The sequence below is a fragment of the Malurus melanocephalus genome, unplaced genomic scaffold, assembly GCF_030028575.1.
Source record: "Malurus melanocephalus ecotype Western Australia unplaced genomic scaffold, MMel_1.1 scaffold_345, whole genome shotgun sequence".
NCBI lineage: Eukaryota > Metazoa > Chordata > Aves > Passeriformes > Maluridae > Malurus > Malurus melanocephalus.
The window spans coordinates 314573-329572 of record NW_026623577.1 but is presented as its reverse complement, the minus strand read 5'-3'; positions in this window follow the sequence as shown (position 1 = coordinate 329572).

The window sequence follows — 15000 nt, the reverse complement described above, 5'->3', positions numbered from 1 at the left end:
TCACACAGACACTTCAGTTTGAGGGAAAAGAGAGCCCAGCTGCCAACAAGTGCATCAGTTTGGACAAGGAAATAGAAAACTAGCTTTTTGCCTTTCATTGTGCTTTGATATATCCTTTTAGGATGCACACATGTATCTGGTTTTTCTTGCCTTCGATGAGTAGTTTTCTAAAATCTCTCTGAGGCACATACTTTTGTCCATTTTTTAACATTGGAAAATTGTTCACAGTATTGCCTTAGAAGTGGCTTCATTCAGTGACCTTTTCAAGCACTGATTAGCTGCCAAATAATCAGTATTTGAAAGACTCTGGACTTAATTCTTCTCTCCTTTACAATTTTTTTTCTCTTGACATCAGCCAGCTTCAATAGAGCTACTAATTCCGTGCAGGTTTGGTATGAGTAGAAAGGCATGTATTTATTGTATTGTATATATGAATATGTATTTATGTACAGGGAGGAATCAAATAGACGAGAAATGAAATCATGGTAACTGGTGAATTTTGGTTTTACTTGGCACTGTGCACATGTGCTGAGATACCCAATCTCTTCCCTAAAGAATATCTTCTTTACACCTGCAAGTGTTCTTTAGAGTGTTGTGTGACTTTGCTGTTGCCTTTTAATTTTTCTGTCTGCATCAGATAGAGGATYAGAAAACAACACTTATTATAAAAACACTAAATAATTTCTTTCCATTTTTTAGGTAGCAACATTCCAAATATTAATTCAGTTGTGCCTTATGGCAAGGCTTAGACTGGTGCTGAATTAAAAAGCAATGAAATGGTGTATTTACCTTGAAGAATGATTCCTTTTAAGTCCTGTTACATCAACAAATTTAGGGATCTGCCATCTTAATTTTTTTCCCCACCTTTGCTCCTGTCTTTTGTCTCTATCTGTTCATCACAAGCTGAACATTTATTATTGTGATATCCTTACAAACCACCATCCTCTTTCTTGAAGACCTTTTGCTCACTGTTTTCCCATCCAGTTTACCAAACCCATGACATACTTTATTTTCTTGGCTTGGCTGTTCTCTGCATCCTCTTTCTACCTTACCAAATCCATGTCATTTCTTACTAGATCAAGTAGGGTTCAGAGCTCTTATTGACTTTTTTTTCTAGGTAGGATTGGTGTGAAAATGCCAAAGCCTCAAAAAAGGATCCTCGACAGTCATTCCACTTTTCTGTTTTGAAACCAATCCTGGAAGTTTAAGATTAATGCAAGATCCTTTCCATGKCTCCCTCAACAAATGCAGTAGCTCTGACTGGGCTGCTGCCTCTGTGCTTTGATTGTGTCTGATAACCAACCCCAGCTCACCTTTCATAAAATCCCAAGCTGCCCTGCCTGCAGCTGGTGGGGTGTGATAGAGGTGACAAAATTAATTTCCACAGAGGTGAAGTGAGCAGTTACAGGGACTCCTGAATAGAGATACCATTATTGTCCTCCCTCAGCCTAGGAAACAAAACAAARGAGAATGCTGCAGCTGGGCACTGCAGTGTATCCATAGACACTGGATTGCCTTGCATACTGCTTTCAATATCTTGTTTTATAGAGCAGTWTTTTGTTCTCCTCTGGTATTTTTTGTGACCACACTTCTGAGAGGAGTGCCAGCCACTGTCACATGTCTCCTACATGTCTTGCTTCATGTGTGTGTGGATAAATCCAGCTTCTCTGCAAAGGGCCAGTTCCACACATCAGCTCTGTTTTGAAGATTTCTGCTGGTAACAAAATGCTGTTGCACTCCCTTCCAAATGCATCCATGAGCTGCCCTCGTGGCATGGTGTGAACCCAGCTCAGTGCCAGCTGACTCCTGGGGGCATCTGCATCTCCCTTCCCACCTCAGCAGCTCTGCAGTGAGATGTGCCCATTCCAGTAGYCAAGGTTTGTGTTTCAGAAATGTGAATGTCTGGGGATAGACYGCATGCCATACCTTAGCAACTGTGTTTTAATGAAGAGCTATTTTCTGACAGCACAAGAGAGACTGTGGGAATTTCAGTATCTAGGAATGTTGGGGAGTGAAACCTGAAGCAGAACTTGGCAGCCTGCAAATTATTTATTATCTGGGAGCAAAAGAAGTGTAGGCTGGACTTCCACTGAGTCCCTGTGGCCTGGAGATATGGCCCTGCCTGCTTTCTTGGTCTTTGCCAGATCTCCTCTGCCTAACTTTTAGCTCAGAGGGTTGGGACCCCCTGTCCTTTCTGGGAGAGCCTTTCTCTGAGGAGTGTGCCTGGGCCTCAAGAGGAWCATATGTCCTTAAAAGCTTTTCCTGCAAAATTCTCACTTTATTTTCGCGATTGATCAGAGGCACTAACAAATATGCTTTGATTTGTCCTCACAGAACTTCAGTCAACATTTCCAAGRAGGCTGCAGTTGCAATTTCTGATTAAAGTGTTCCAGCTTTTCCTGATTTGGCTGATATCTATTGGATTTGAGAGGGAGTCACTGTTTGTGACTGACTTGAAGGATTTATAATATCTGACTATGACATTTAGAATAAAATACATCTGCATCACTACAAGTTCTCAGGTGAGATCCCAAGTTTGTATGTGTCTCCTTCTGAAATGAAACTTGGGTCAGGTTCTTCCCAAAACCGTGCATCACCACTGTTTATTGCAACATCAAGCTTTGGGACAGACATTGTTACTCTCATGTTGGTTGAAGAAGTATTTATAGGAAATCTGAASCAACTTTATTTCCCTAGGGTTCCATGCAGAGAATGCACAGATTTGGAGCTTTCCAAGGCAGCTGCCACCTTGAAATAGACCAGGAGAATTCCTGTTGTTCAGGTGACATAATGAGGCTGAGATGCACAAGCAGAGAGAAGCAGTAGCTGTTTTGACTGKTTTTTTTCATGACATCTCTCTTTCTCTGTGTTTCTYTCTGTGCCTCTCCTTAATAATAGATTTTTTTTGGGGGGAGAGAATAGGGGAAGATCAGGGGCCAGCTTSTGGCTGGAGAAGTTGGGATGTACAGCCTGCACAGAGGGTGAACGTGGCTTAATGTCTACATCTGACAGGAACCGATTTAAACATTTCCTCCTGCTCTGCAGAGGGCTGCACTTCAGTGTTAAACRCTGGTGCTTTCCTAGATCTCCCTCCCTGCTGTCCCAAAGGAGAGGGGGAACAAGCACAAGTTAATAGCTGGTGGCCAAAATATTCCCTGTAGATTCAGAAACACTGGATTGAAGTCCTTACCCCAAAATGTGTGGGTAGGGCCTGACATGCAGCATCAAGCTTACCAGAGTTCAAAAAACATTTGRASAACAGTCTCAGGCACATRGTTCTTGGGGTGTGCTGATCCTTGTGGATATTCTCTGATCTTTGCAGACCATAAGCATTGTGCTGTGGGGAAAGCGAGATGCTCTCACCCCACCAGAAACTCTGCTGAGGAGCAGAGCAAAACATATCGGTCAAGCTTGGTTGAATCCAGGACATACTCACAGATTGCTTGGAAGAATCAGCAGTTACCAGTGCTGGGCTACATTTTGTTGCTGAAAAATCCTGCTTGCTTCAAGTGCAGTCAGAAGGACAGCAGGTGGAACAGCCCTGGGAATGAAGGGGCCTCCAGCTGGACTTCTGTCCACTTCTGCCTTACAACCCCTTTTTCCTACAAGATMATTTTTCTTTTTGTCTTTCAAGTTACCTCCATCCTGTGTGAAGTAAGAGGGCTGTGAAAGAGGTAGAAGTTGTCTGTCAAAAGTACTATTTTGTCAACTGAAGAAGCCATGGCAACATAAAGCTATGGCGTGGTTTCCATCACAAGATTAACTTGAGTCAGTTACTGCCTTTGAAACATCTGTGGTGYGGGCTAAAAGTAGACTTTTCTACCAGCATTGAAGGACGTTGAAGGAGTCACAAAAAATAGCCTAAAATAGGGTGAGGAGAACAGGAATATCAGATGGAGGGGGGGGGTGGGACAAGAAGAACAAGAGTGCAACAACTAATGCCTCAAGTTTCCCTGCTTTTGTTGTTGTTATTCTTTTTCAGCCAGACTAACGAGTTCACAGGATATGTTGACTGGTGACATAGTGAGTGGAACCACTGTTGAAACTGTCATTGTTAAGATTCTTAATAACAACAATGCAAGGAATTACCTGCAGGAGTTACACCACTGCTTATTTCTGTTCCCGGGGGCTGGGAGGTTGTAGACTTACCTGAAACATTTTCCAGATGTGTACCAGTTCCTATTTTGACTTTGAACTATGTTATGSTAATTTCTATCCTCCCTGCATTCCTCCTGCTAGGAATGCATCTGTCCACAGACTGGAAATGTGAGAGCATGATAACCAGTTGATATACTGCCTGTGAAAATGCAAACTTTTGTCTTGGAAGGACAAAGTCTATGAGAGACATTTGAGAATTCAGACCTGAAATAGCTGAGATGTAGCAGGGAATATTTTGGAATGGCTTTGTGATGTGACAAGCCAAACAGGCCAGTTTGGGGCCTGCCTGTATTAAGGCAGCCTGCCCCTGGACACATCACATTGTTTGGATGGCTAAACTGCACAAAGGAATTTTATTAAYGAAAAGCATTTCTACAGTGTTTTTCTCTTGAATCTCTGAGTGCTTTAATAGGCTTGGGAGATGCTGGGGAACAACAAACACAGAAGCTTTCCTGTGAGCCTCGCAGTATTTACTTCTATGAATGGAACTTTCCTTACTCCCTTTTTATTCAGACATCAAAAGGAAAAGAACAACAGAACAAAGGGAAAGGCTGAGGCTTATGCAAAATATTTTTCCCTATCATTTTTGCCAAAGAAAAGAAGAAAGGAAACAAATACCATTGGATAAAGTGTAAATCTTTTTTCCCCTTACCTTGTTCTRGACACACTTTCAACACTTCAGTGTAATTAGGCACAAGGTACTGAAATGATTATATGTGAGACCTAAGAGACAGTGCTGTGGTTCAGTGTTATTAGGCAGTAGGTACTGAAATGGTTTACATTTTAGATCTAACAGAAAATGTTGTACCATTCTTTTAACAGATACTTTGATGTTGATTTGAAATTTGGGGAATATGRCTTCAAATTATTTAGTCAAAGGCCATCTAAGATAATGTGCAGAAGACAGGAAGAGAGTTAATGTTTCAAGGGTCAGGTGTGCAGGGATGTGTGAAACACTTGGTGCTTTTAAGATGTGCCAGAATGTCTAATCCCAAGGCCAKGAAGGTAACTCAGCACACAGGAATTTGGATGATAAAACGAATTGATGACTGCTGTAATTAAGAGGAATTTTAAAGTCCCCTTAAAAAGAAATTAAGGCTCGGCAGTGTTGGTAGGAGATCACTGTCAGAGGGATGCAAAGTACCSTGGAGGAGGGTGAAGAAGGGTGGGGAATCTCTGAGGTTGCTGAACACAAGTGTGGCTGTGCTGGGCTCACTGGCTCTGTGCTCACACAGCCACACGTAGCAGGTGCTGCTGTTCCAGTGCCTGACTTGGGGAATCCAGGGAGAGGTTTGGAGGGGTGCAGTGAGCACAGAGACAAGTGAGAGGTTTGGGTACCTGCTTGTTCTGAAAATCAGATTCTGGTATTCTTAGACAAGCTGGCTTTGTAAATACTAACCTTGCCAGTTTTTGGTGCCTTGTCCGAGTACCTGTAAGAAACAAAGTTCTTGGGTTTGTGATTTTTTAAATTAAAATCTCCTCCCTCCTCTTCCCCTGATGTGTATTCTCTTACTCTTCATAAGGAGTGTACATAGCCTTGGCTGGTGAGATACCTCTTCATCATCTCTGGAACATTATCCTGTGATGAAACTCCACTGATAGGGAGCTCAGGAAAATTGTGTGGTAGACCCTGAATGAGAAGGTGTGTAAAAGTCAATGCCAAGATAAAGTAAATCCTTTCAAATTCCCTTCTTGGCAGGCAAGTATCTGACTAGGAGCCTGATASACAGAAACATTTCTCTGGGCATGGCTGGTAAGGGGTGGCTCTCAGCGCTSTACCACCTGTGCCACACTGTGCTCCAGGGTGACTCTCCCGAGGGCTGGTGGCAACAGCAGGGACTAAGCTGGCTTTCTGCTGGAAGTCAGGACTTTAGTAACTAAGTATTTATGAAGGCAAGTGTCAGATATGTGATGCAGCAGCTGTGTCGCACAGCATGAAGTCTCTGTCACCCATTCTCCCGAGGGCTAAGTCTGGGGTGGACCATCACAGCTGCCAGCAGCTCTGTGTCCCCATGCAGTGGGCAGTGTCCCTGAACTCTTCACTGCAATGAAGAACTGGAGGACTGGGGAAGTAGAAATGCAAGGSTGTAAGCAGGTTTCCTGACTGAACCTTTGCCCTGGTTCCTAAAGCAGTAATCACTGTGTAATCTCTGTGATAAACCAGTTTGTGTGCTGAAGAAAGAATCCAGACTGGCCATGAAAGGTCTTGTAGCCCTGTGTGTGCTACASACGTGTACAATTCATACCCCACCATTTGTCTTTTGCATGGCACCTCTACGGGAATGTAAACCTTCCATCTGCTCTGCAAACACTGCTCACAGTGGCAGAACCTGTTTCTCTCCTGTAGCTTTTGTAAATCAATGGCTGCTCTTCTGACCTGACCCAGATTTGTACTCCAGTTATTCCCAGGTGGGATGGAAGAGCCAGCAGTTTGCTCTGTGTTTGAACAACATTGTTCACATCCTAAAATATCAGAGACATGATGCTCTGTACATGGCCCACTGGTGTCAGAGGTAGGGCTTGTTCACACTGCTTTTTGGTACCTGTGAGCCTGTGCTCTGGAAATTGGGCATTTCATGGAATTATCTGCACTGTGAGGAGAGAGATCATTTGATCATTTGTTGAGGAAGTGGCAGCACTGCAGGGAAAAGCCAGGAAGGCCTGAGCTTGATTGTGTAGCCTAAAAAGACAAGGAAGAGTTACACTCAACTAGATCCAGTTCTCTTTTATTTAATACCCAAGATGGTTTGCTCATCTTTCCCTCCATCATTATTTCAGATTGCATGGGAGCCAATGTTGTTTTACTATTACTTTGGCATTTATGTTGGCCAGAGAAACAGAGCTAAAATGAGAAGACATTTAATTTATTGTTAGTCTACTTAAAAGTTTTACCAGAGTGCTCAGAGAGTACTCATCAGTTACAATGAGGCTAAAAATGATAAACAGTATTACCTAAAATATTAGTGAGAAAGGGTCAAAACTAACACACAAGAGTTTTTTAGCTGCTGCAGCTTTTCAMAGGCTTTGCTCACCCTTCCACTCCYAGGGGACYAGATTCAGACATGCTGTCCATCCCCCAGGAGAAGGGAGAGGACCACAGGTGTCACGGGCCCAACAAGTCCTTTGCTCCAGCAGCACAATGACAGTGGTGGGATRGTGGTCATGGTGGTTCTGCCTCCTCCTCTGCTGGAGTCCACCTGGGGCTGTTTCTGCCCCATCTTCAAGGCTCCCCTTGCAGTGCTCCTCAGTCCCCAGAGCTGGGTGCATTGCACTGACCCTCCAAGCAGAGCTGTGCACACCTTGCAGAGCTGCTCCTGGCCATCCTTGCTGTTGAGAGCRATGTTTTCCAGCCCCAGGATCACAYTTCTCTGTTGCTGCAGCAGCTGCCACTGGGGGAATAGTTCATAGCACCGGTGCTGCTGGTTCCCTGCATGTCCCAACCAAAGCAAGGTTCACAAATCTCTCTCTCAGGTTTTGCAGCATCAGTACAGAGCCTGTGGCCTGTTTCTGGCAGTGCCCAGGCTGTGTTTCGTGGGCTATAGGCAAACACAGCCCTTCTGCCAGCCCATGGGCACAAGGTGTCACACACGAGTCCAGCAAGGACGTTGCAAACCCTCCTGTGGCTCAAGGCTCCTCACCAGGACCGAGCAGCTGATCTTCTTGGAGGCATTTGCTCTTTCCTATCTGGTCTTGCCTCGTGTGGGTCTGAGGGTGGCCTGTAGCTCTTGACTTTGGTGCATGGCTGCTGCTTGGTTTACATAGTATTTTATTTAATACCCAAGATGGTTTGCACAATTAWCTGAATTCTTGGAATTCCCAGGATTACACTTCCACACTTGACAGCCAATTAAAAAATTCAGTAGGTGATGGGAGTGCCAGCAAGGAAGGATTTACACCAACTATGATGGCCATCATCTTTTGTTGCTGTTGTAGTAGGAGCAACTTGCTCATTCTTGTGACATACTGCAAACCTTGCTTTGGTGCCCTTGAGACTACAAAAGTTACAGATGGATGCCTTAATCTGCAACAACTGATCAAAACCTAGCCCAAATGTTACTAGGCTTTGTTCAGTACACAATTTAAAAGTTTCTAGCAATTTCAATGTYACTTCTAAAAGTATTGTGTAAAATCATACATTTAAATTAAAGTTACGTTAAACGCTTATGCATTACCAGACAACTCAGACATGCAGAGGTGATTTCAGGATGCTGGGGATACACACAAACACAGCTGGATCTCATGTAAGCGATTGCATTCCTGCTGGAAACCAAAGGATATATTTCATATTCACCTCTGGCTAGACCCAGTTCTAAACTGATTGTCTTTTTGTAAGTAATTTGCGKTTTGAAGTGCTTCTTGCTTGCTGGTGTCCCTCCAGGGAGGCAGCTGGGAGCACTCCACCTTGCTGGGCCGCTCAACATGGCCACTGTGCAGCTCTCATCACAGGAACCTCCTGCTGTCAGTGTCTAAAGTCACCTCATTATCTCCTACATTGCAAAGTAAAATTACCACTACATGTATCATCCATGCATTCARTGATTTCATGTCCCTGTCACTGGGGACGTTTAATTTTCTACCTATCCCAGCCCTATCAATTTATACACAGGTGCTCTAAATGAAACACTAAGCCATGCTATGAAGTTGTCCCAGTACTGCAAAACTACACTAACTGTGTATAAAAATTATAYAAATTTATAAAATATAACTCACCCTACTAGAAATTTCTATACTCGATTTGTTCATCTTTGCTTCTCATAGTACATCAAAGTACTATGTTTCTCAGCTGTGTGTTTCCTGTCAATCAAGATCACTATCAATAATAGGAAGTATGTCCATACTCATCAAGGAAAACAAGATTTCTCTTTTTTGGAGATGGTGGCCCCTTTAAAATGGGTCTACCTTTTCCTTGTCACCACAATTTGTTAATTCTTTTATCTTATTTGAACTTCAGGAACAGCAACTGCTCTAAAAAAGAGATTATATTTTTCAACACATCTATGCATGTATGATAATAAAGCAAAATAAAAGCAAGAAAGAAAGCACTAAGCATAATACAATTAATAATATCTGTAACTTGGAATTGTTGCTTATTTTGCTGTGCTACCTATGGAAGACAAAAGAGCAAAGATTGTTATGAATAGTTATCTCAGTTAACCAAGGTAGAAAACATTTACACCCATAGAACTTTTAATGATATTAAGGATCTAATAAACTGCATCTTCATGTATTTTTAAACAATTTATTATTTTATACAATCTATTACCTTATGTTCTTAAACAGTTGCTCACCAATCCTCCATCATAATTGTTGCAGTTGGCTCCATCTTATCTCTGTAACAGAACTTTATATTTTAATTAAAAATCATTACATTAATGTATATACTTTACCATGAGAGATCTTTTAAATTGCACTTTTTCTCCACTCTAAGAAAAAATGCTGGTGCTAGCACATGAACAATAATCATTCATTACAGATTTAACTTTTTCATTTCAGGGTGAATTCTGTCCCAAGTCAACAAGAATATTTTATCATTAAAAACTATCCCCTCAAACCTTTATARGTACATGCATAATCTGCCATTTTCCCAGCTTCTAACTTTCTAAGCATTGGTAGCAATTAGTTCTCATTCTTTTGTTTCAATCCTTTTCTCCTACCACTCTCAAATTTCTTTGCTGCATGTACTTCCACACACTTATGTGAGAACATACTACTGAATTTAACAATACTAATGCTGAACATGAGTTGCTTCATTGTGTTGGCACCTCTTGAATTTTCTCTGTGTGTGCCTCTTGATTTATCTGCTTTACCTCTGACAACAGGCAGATATTGTTTTTTTTTAATGGTAGGGKTTTTTTTCTGTTTGTAAGACCAAACCCTTCTGGATTGCCTACAGAAGACCAAGAGAGAAAGTGTTACTCTTTTCTCCTTGCTTCACCCTCAGGGTTTATACCAATGCTTGGGACTCCTGTAACCTTGTTTGCACAGCCCTTCATCCCCGGACCTCATTCCCAGTCTCACTGCTGCACATCACTGCTCACAAACGCTGCAGCCCAGCTGGTATCATAGCTCTACTGTTTTACCTAAAAGACTTCTCTTTTCCCAAAACAGCTTCTGCTGACTTGGCCTGAGCAGCATTTGGTAGCCCTGCCCAGATTCAGTGCAGCAAAGCAGGTGCCAGGGGAGCCAAGGCAGAGCTGAAGCAGTCTCTGCTTTACTGCAGCCCTGACTGTTCTGCTGGAAAAGTCAACTTGTCCCTCTTTGTTTCTCTTGTAAAAATAAGCAAACCCAAAACCTCTTAACACTTCACTGCTCCTGCATTTCCTACGTCAGAGGAGCCTTCCCAATTTGCATCAGACACAGCCTGGTGCCCCAGCTTTGTATGTGACACAGATGATACCTCAGGGGCTCTGCTTCCCATCTCCCAGCRGTCCCAGTGTGGGAGCCTTCCCCAGTGGTCTGGTTTTGGTCTGACCACGAGCCTGGGGAAGAGGGGGACTGTCTGTCCTAAGCTGTGACTGGGAGGGCAGGAGCCCCAGGCTCACTTCCCCCTCCTCTCCCACTGATCTCCAGCAGGCGATCCAACAAAACCCTGGTGGGAGCATTATCCCAGCGGGCCATATCCTCCCCCTGCTTCCGAAGCTCCCTCCATATGTCCACTCGCATSGTGCTTAACTCCCTCCTGGCTACGGTATTTTGTACTGCGAATCGGGGGGCTACACCATACTGCCACTGTCTCCTGCCCTGCCACCTTCCTTTCCTCCCTTTTCCTGAAAAGGGGCTCTGGGGGGTCACACCAGCAGAGGCAGTGGCCTGCAGCACCTCTGGGTCCCTCATATCCCTGGAGTTTTCCCTTCCTCTGCTGCCCCTTCCTCCCGCAGATCCCCCTCTGTCCTCCCTTGCCCAGACACCACGTGCCGACTGCTCTCTCCTTCCTTGGATGCTCCTGGGTTTCAGCTGATGAGGAGCTGGGTCACTGGTGGTTGTTCCCTCTGTGAYAGCTTTTTCTGCCTGTGGCTGCACATTTCCCTCACCTCCCTGCTCTGCTACTTCCCTCTCCTTTTTCCCAGCCACTGGAGCACGGGTAAGTGAAACAGGATTTGCTTTAAATTTTTCTGGCATCTCAAAAACTAGTGCCAGAGGGCTTGCAGGCTTACACTCTTCTGTGGAGGCACTGCCATCTGAATTAACCCATTTTTTTCTGTCCCAGTGCTCACCATCTCTTTGGTGGGGTGTTTCTGTAGGGGCTGTGACAGCACTGTGCTTTGCCTCTAATGCAGCTTTTAACATTTCCATCTTGACCTCACAGGCCTGGTGGTCTGTGACCCTCTCTTTTAGGAACTGTATTTTTTGCACCAATAATCGGATTGCTCTTTGTGCCTCCTCTACAGCTTTTGTACTGATGGCTACTTTTTCCTTCAGTGCCTGATTTTCATTCAAAATGGCCTTTTTTTGTTCACACACCTCTTGATACTGGAGAACAATTCGCACTTGTTCCATGGCCACAGCTCCTTCTCGAGTTTTACCCTCCTCTAGTTTAAGTTGCTGAGCCTTTCTTTCTTCTTTCAGTTTCTTGTTTTCCTCCCTTAGATTCTGAATTTCTACCTGGGCTGCCTGTTTTTCTTCAGCTATGCTTTTGGCAACTAACCACAGAGCCCATGCTGCTGCACATTTTAAGGATTTTCGGGAGAAGAGTTTAGACTTGGTCATCTCTTTTAATTTGGCAAACTCTAGGTCAGCCTGCTGGATACTTCTGCAAGAGTTTGGACCCCAGGGGTTTGGTCCCCACTGAATAACCCAATTTGCCAGCTCTGACATCTTTTTGTCTCTTCTAAAATTTTTTTTGACTTTACAGAAAGGTCTGTTTAAAACTACAGCTCAAGCAGAATGAGAGAAGACAGCAGAGCCTCACCCAAATCTGGGCTTTTTTTTCTGTTGTTTTTCTAGAGCACTTCTTCCCTCCAGAAGGTTTTCTCAACCAAGAAATCCCCTAAGCAGGGATTTCTAATTTATCTCTTCTCACATACAAGCAGAGAGCTTTCATTCCTTCGTCCAAGGAGGGTTAGAGGAATCCCTCAAGCATTTCTCTTCCCTAAGCAGAAGGAAGAAGGCTTTCAAACCTGCTAGATTTCTCACCAGTATTTTCAACAAGTCTGTGTTGCCCCCAAAACCGGATGCTAGGCTTCCAGCAAGACACTTGAGGCTATGTGAACAYCCAGTAACCTTGTTGCTGGTTGCCCCTGACTGCCACAGGATGACACCGAAAAAAAGGCTCTCCCAGAATGGCTACTCACAAAAATGCCACAAGGGCTCCCTGGAGGGCTGCTGCCTTCTCTGCTAGTTCTGTGCACCACAGCTTGTGCCTTTATGTGAGTTTGAGAAACACACCTTACACGGGAGAACCTGCTGTTTGACTGCTTCAGAGTTTTAACAGCCTGATCAAAGAGTGCTCATCAATCCACTTACAATGCTGGGTGATATCATCTAGAGTATTAGAGAGAAAAGAGATAAAAGGCAAAAATACCTCATTAGTATCAAACCCACCCCCTCCCTTACTTGCTGTGTGTTTCCCCAGTTTATGCTCACCCCTCTGCTGCCCAAGGATGGCTGCAGGAGTCCTTCTCCTCCAAGGAGCACGATGCTGATGGCAGAATCCCTCTGTCAGCCTCTCCAGGCTGCTGCTGCTGGTGGGATTCTGTCTCCTCCTCTGCTGGCCCCCACCTGGGGCTGTCTGTACACTGCCTCTAAGGCTCCCGCTGCCCTGCTCCTCAGTCCCCAGACCCGGTGATGTCGGCACTGACCCTCCAGGCAGAGCTGTGCACACCTTGCAGAACTGCTCCTCACCCTCCCTGCTGCCCCTGAGTGGACTTTCCCAGCCCCAAGGCCAAGTTCCTGTTGATGCAGCAGCTGCCCATGGGGGAGTAGCTCACAGTATCGGGGCTGCCACTATCAGCCTGTGCCAGATTTCAAGGCCCCACTGCCCTCCCCTACCTGTGATTTTCYTCCTGGCTCAGGGAGAGATTGCTGTGCTCCTGCTGCACTGCAAAAACACAGCCAAGCCATGCTGCTGGAGGCCTTTCAGCATCCTTTGGGCCAGGTGAAGCAAAGCTGAGTGCTGATGAGTGAGGTCCCTGAGTCCTTCAACCATTGCTGCAACAGAAACAAAGCAAGTTCCAACCTAAACAAGGCTGGCCAACCCCATGGCCAACCTCTGGCATAGTTTGCGGGTCATGGGCATGCACTGCACCACCATCACCCTACTGTGTTGTTCAAGAGCCCTGTGCTTTGCTATAGCAGTAACAGAAAAGGAGGTGCAAAGGCCTTGTGCTTTACCCTGACCATCACTGATGCTCCTTAGCATTTTCACCAGGTGCTGCAAGGAAAGCAGTGAGTTTTTGAGGACTCAGTGGTAATGTGGGSGGTGGTCTGACCTGCCCTATGGCCAAAGAAATGCATCAGGCAAGGGCAATAATCCTACAGAGAAACAATYCCTCAAATAAGCGAAACCAAAGAAATATTTGAAGTTCAGCAGTTATTAAAACACATAAATCCCTGCTCATAAACCCCACCGTCCCCACAGATCAATGCTTTGAGAGACATCTGAAGCTTTGTAAACTATARGAGGTAATAGGATTAAAGCTCCAATGTGACAAGACAGCTAATTTTTAATTATTTCTAACTCCTTTCTAATTTCTGCTTCATCCTGAATATTTAAAAACCTTTCCAAATGTATTTCACAAGTTTCAATAACAACCTAGTAACTGGATGTGGCATTAGAGCAATTTATAATCACCTCCCAAAATGGAGATCTAAATTAATCTTTCTACATCTCATTAGTTTAGCTATCAGAGATCTTTTACAAGATAATTGGCTTTCAGTGGCTTTAATTTAATTGAATTTATTAATATCTTACATTTATATTTCATAGATGCTGTTTTAATTATTGAACTGATACATCTCGGAAACATAATTCTTTTATACAGCATCAAACTTTTGCTTTTAGGGCTCTAGAGCCTTTTAAAGATGTTTTAATGATAAATAATAAGTCCTTGTTTGTGTTTGCCTTTAGAGTGGATATCAATTTGCTTTTGCCTTAGGTTCTCGCAGAGGAAAATTAGATCTCATTTYGGAACATCCTGTTTTGCAGATGAGGCTGCCTTTATTGTTAAACCAAAGCTTGTTCTAACTTTGTAATGCTATAAAAACACAAACAAGGGAAGCAGAAGTAGCAGAAAGAATACGGAATAAGGAGGAATTCATACCTGGAATAAGGAAGCCGATTCATACCTGGCTGGTATTTGTGTAAATTATTCAGTGGGCAGCAGAGTTAGKGAAGCCAAGTCTCCCACAGTGTTGTGTCCCATGGCTGAGCTCCCCAGTGCTGGGGCAAAAGCTGCGCTGCCCAGAGCTTCTCTCACACCCATCAGGTGCTTGCTCTTCCTACACTCACAGCACTAGCAAGCTCTGGAGGACTCCCCACCATCCCCTTGGCTAATTAACTTGCAACAACACAGTATTTGGAGACTTCCAGCCTGCCAAAACTTTGGCTAAAATGTCCTCACCAAATTGGTGAGGTAGCAGATTGCACAACTGACCCCAAGAACATCCTTCCCTCAGTAAGCAGCCTAAAAATATGTTCCCTACTAGAGCAGAATAGCAACGTTGAAACATCTGACAGTAAATGTGATGATAATTGATGCTTAATGAATAATCCAGGGCAGTTTTAATATTTAACTTCACAGAATACCTTTCATCCCCAGGAGCTAAACCAATTTATAAAAGGTGTACTCTTACCCTGCAGGGCCTTCTTTCACCATTAAATCCACTGTTCCATGGGGACCAGCT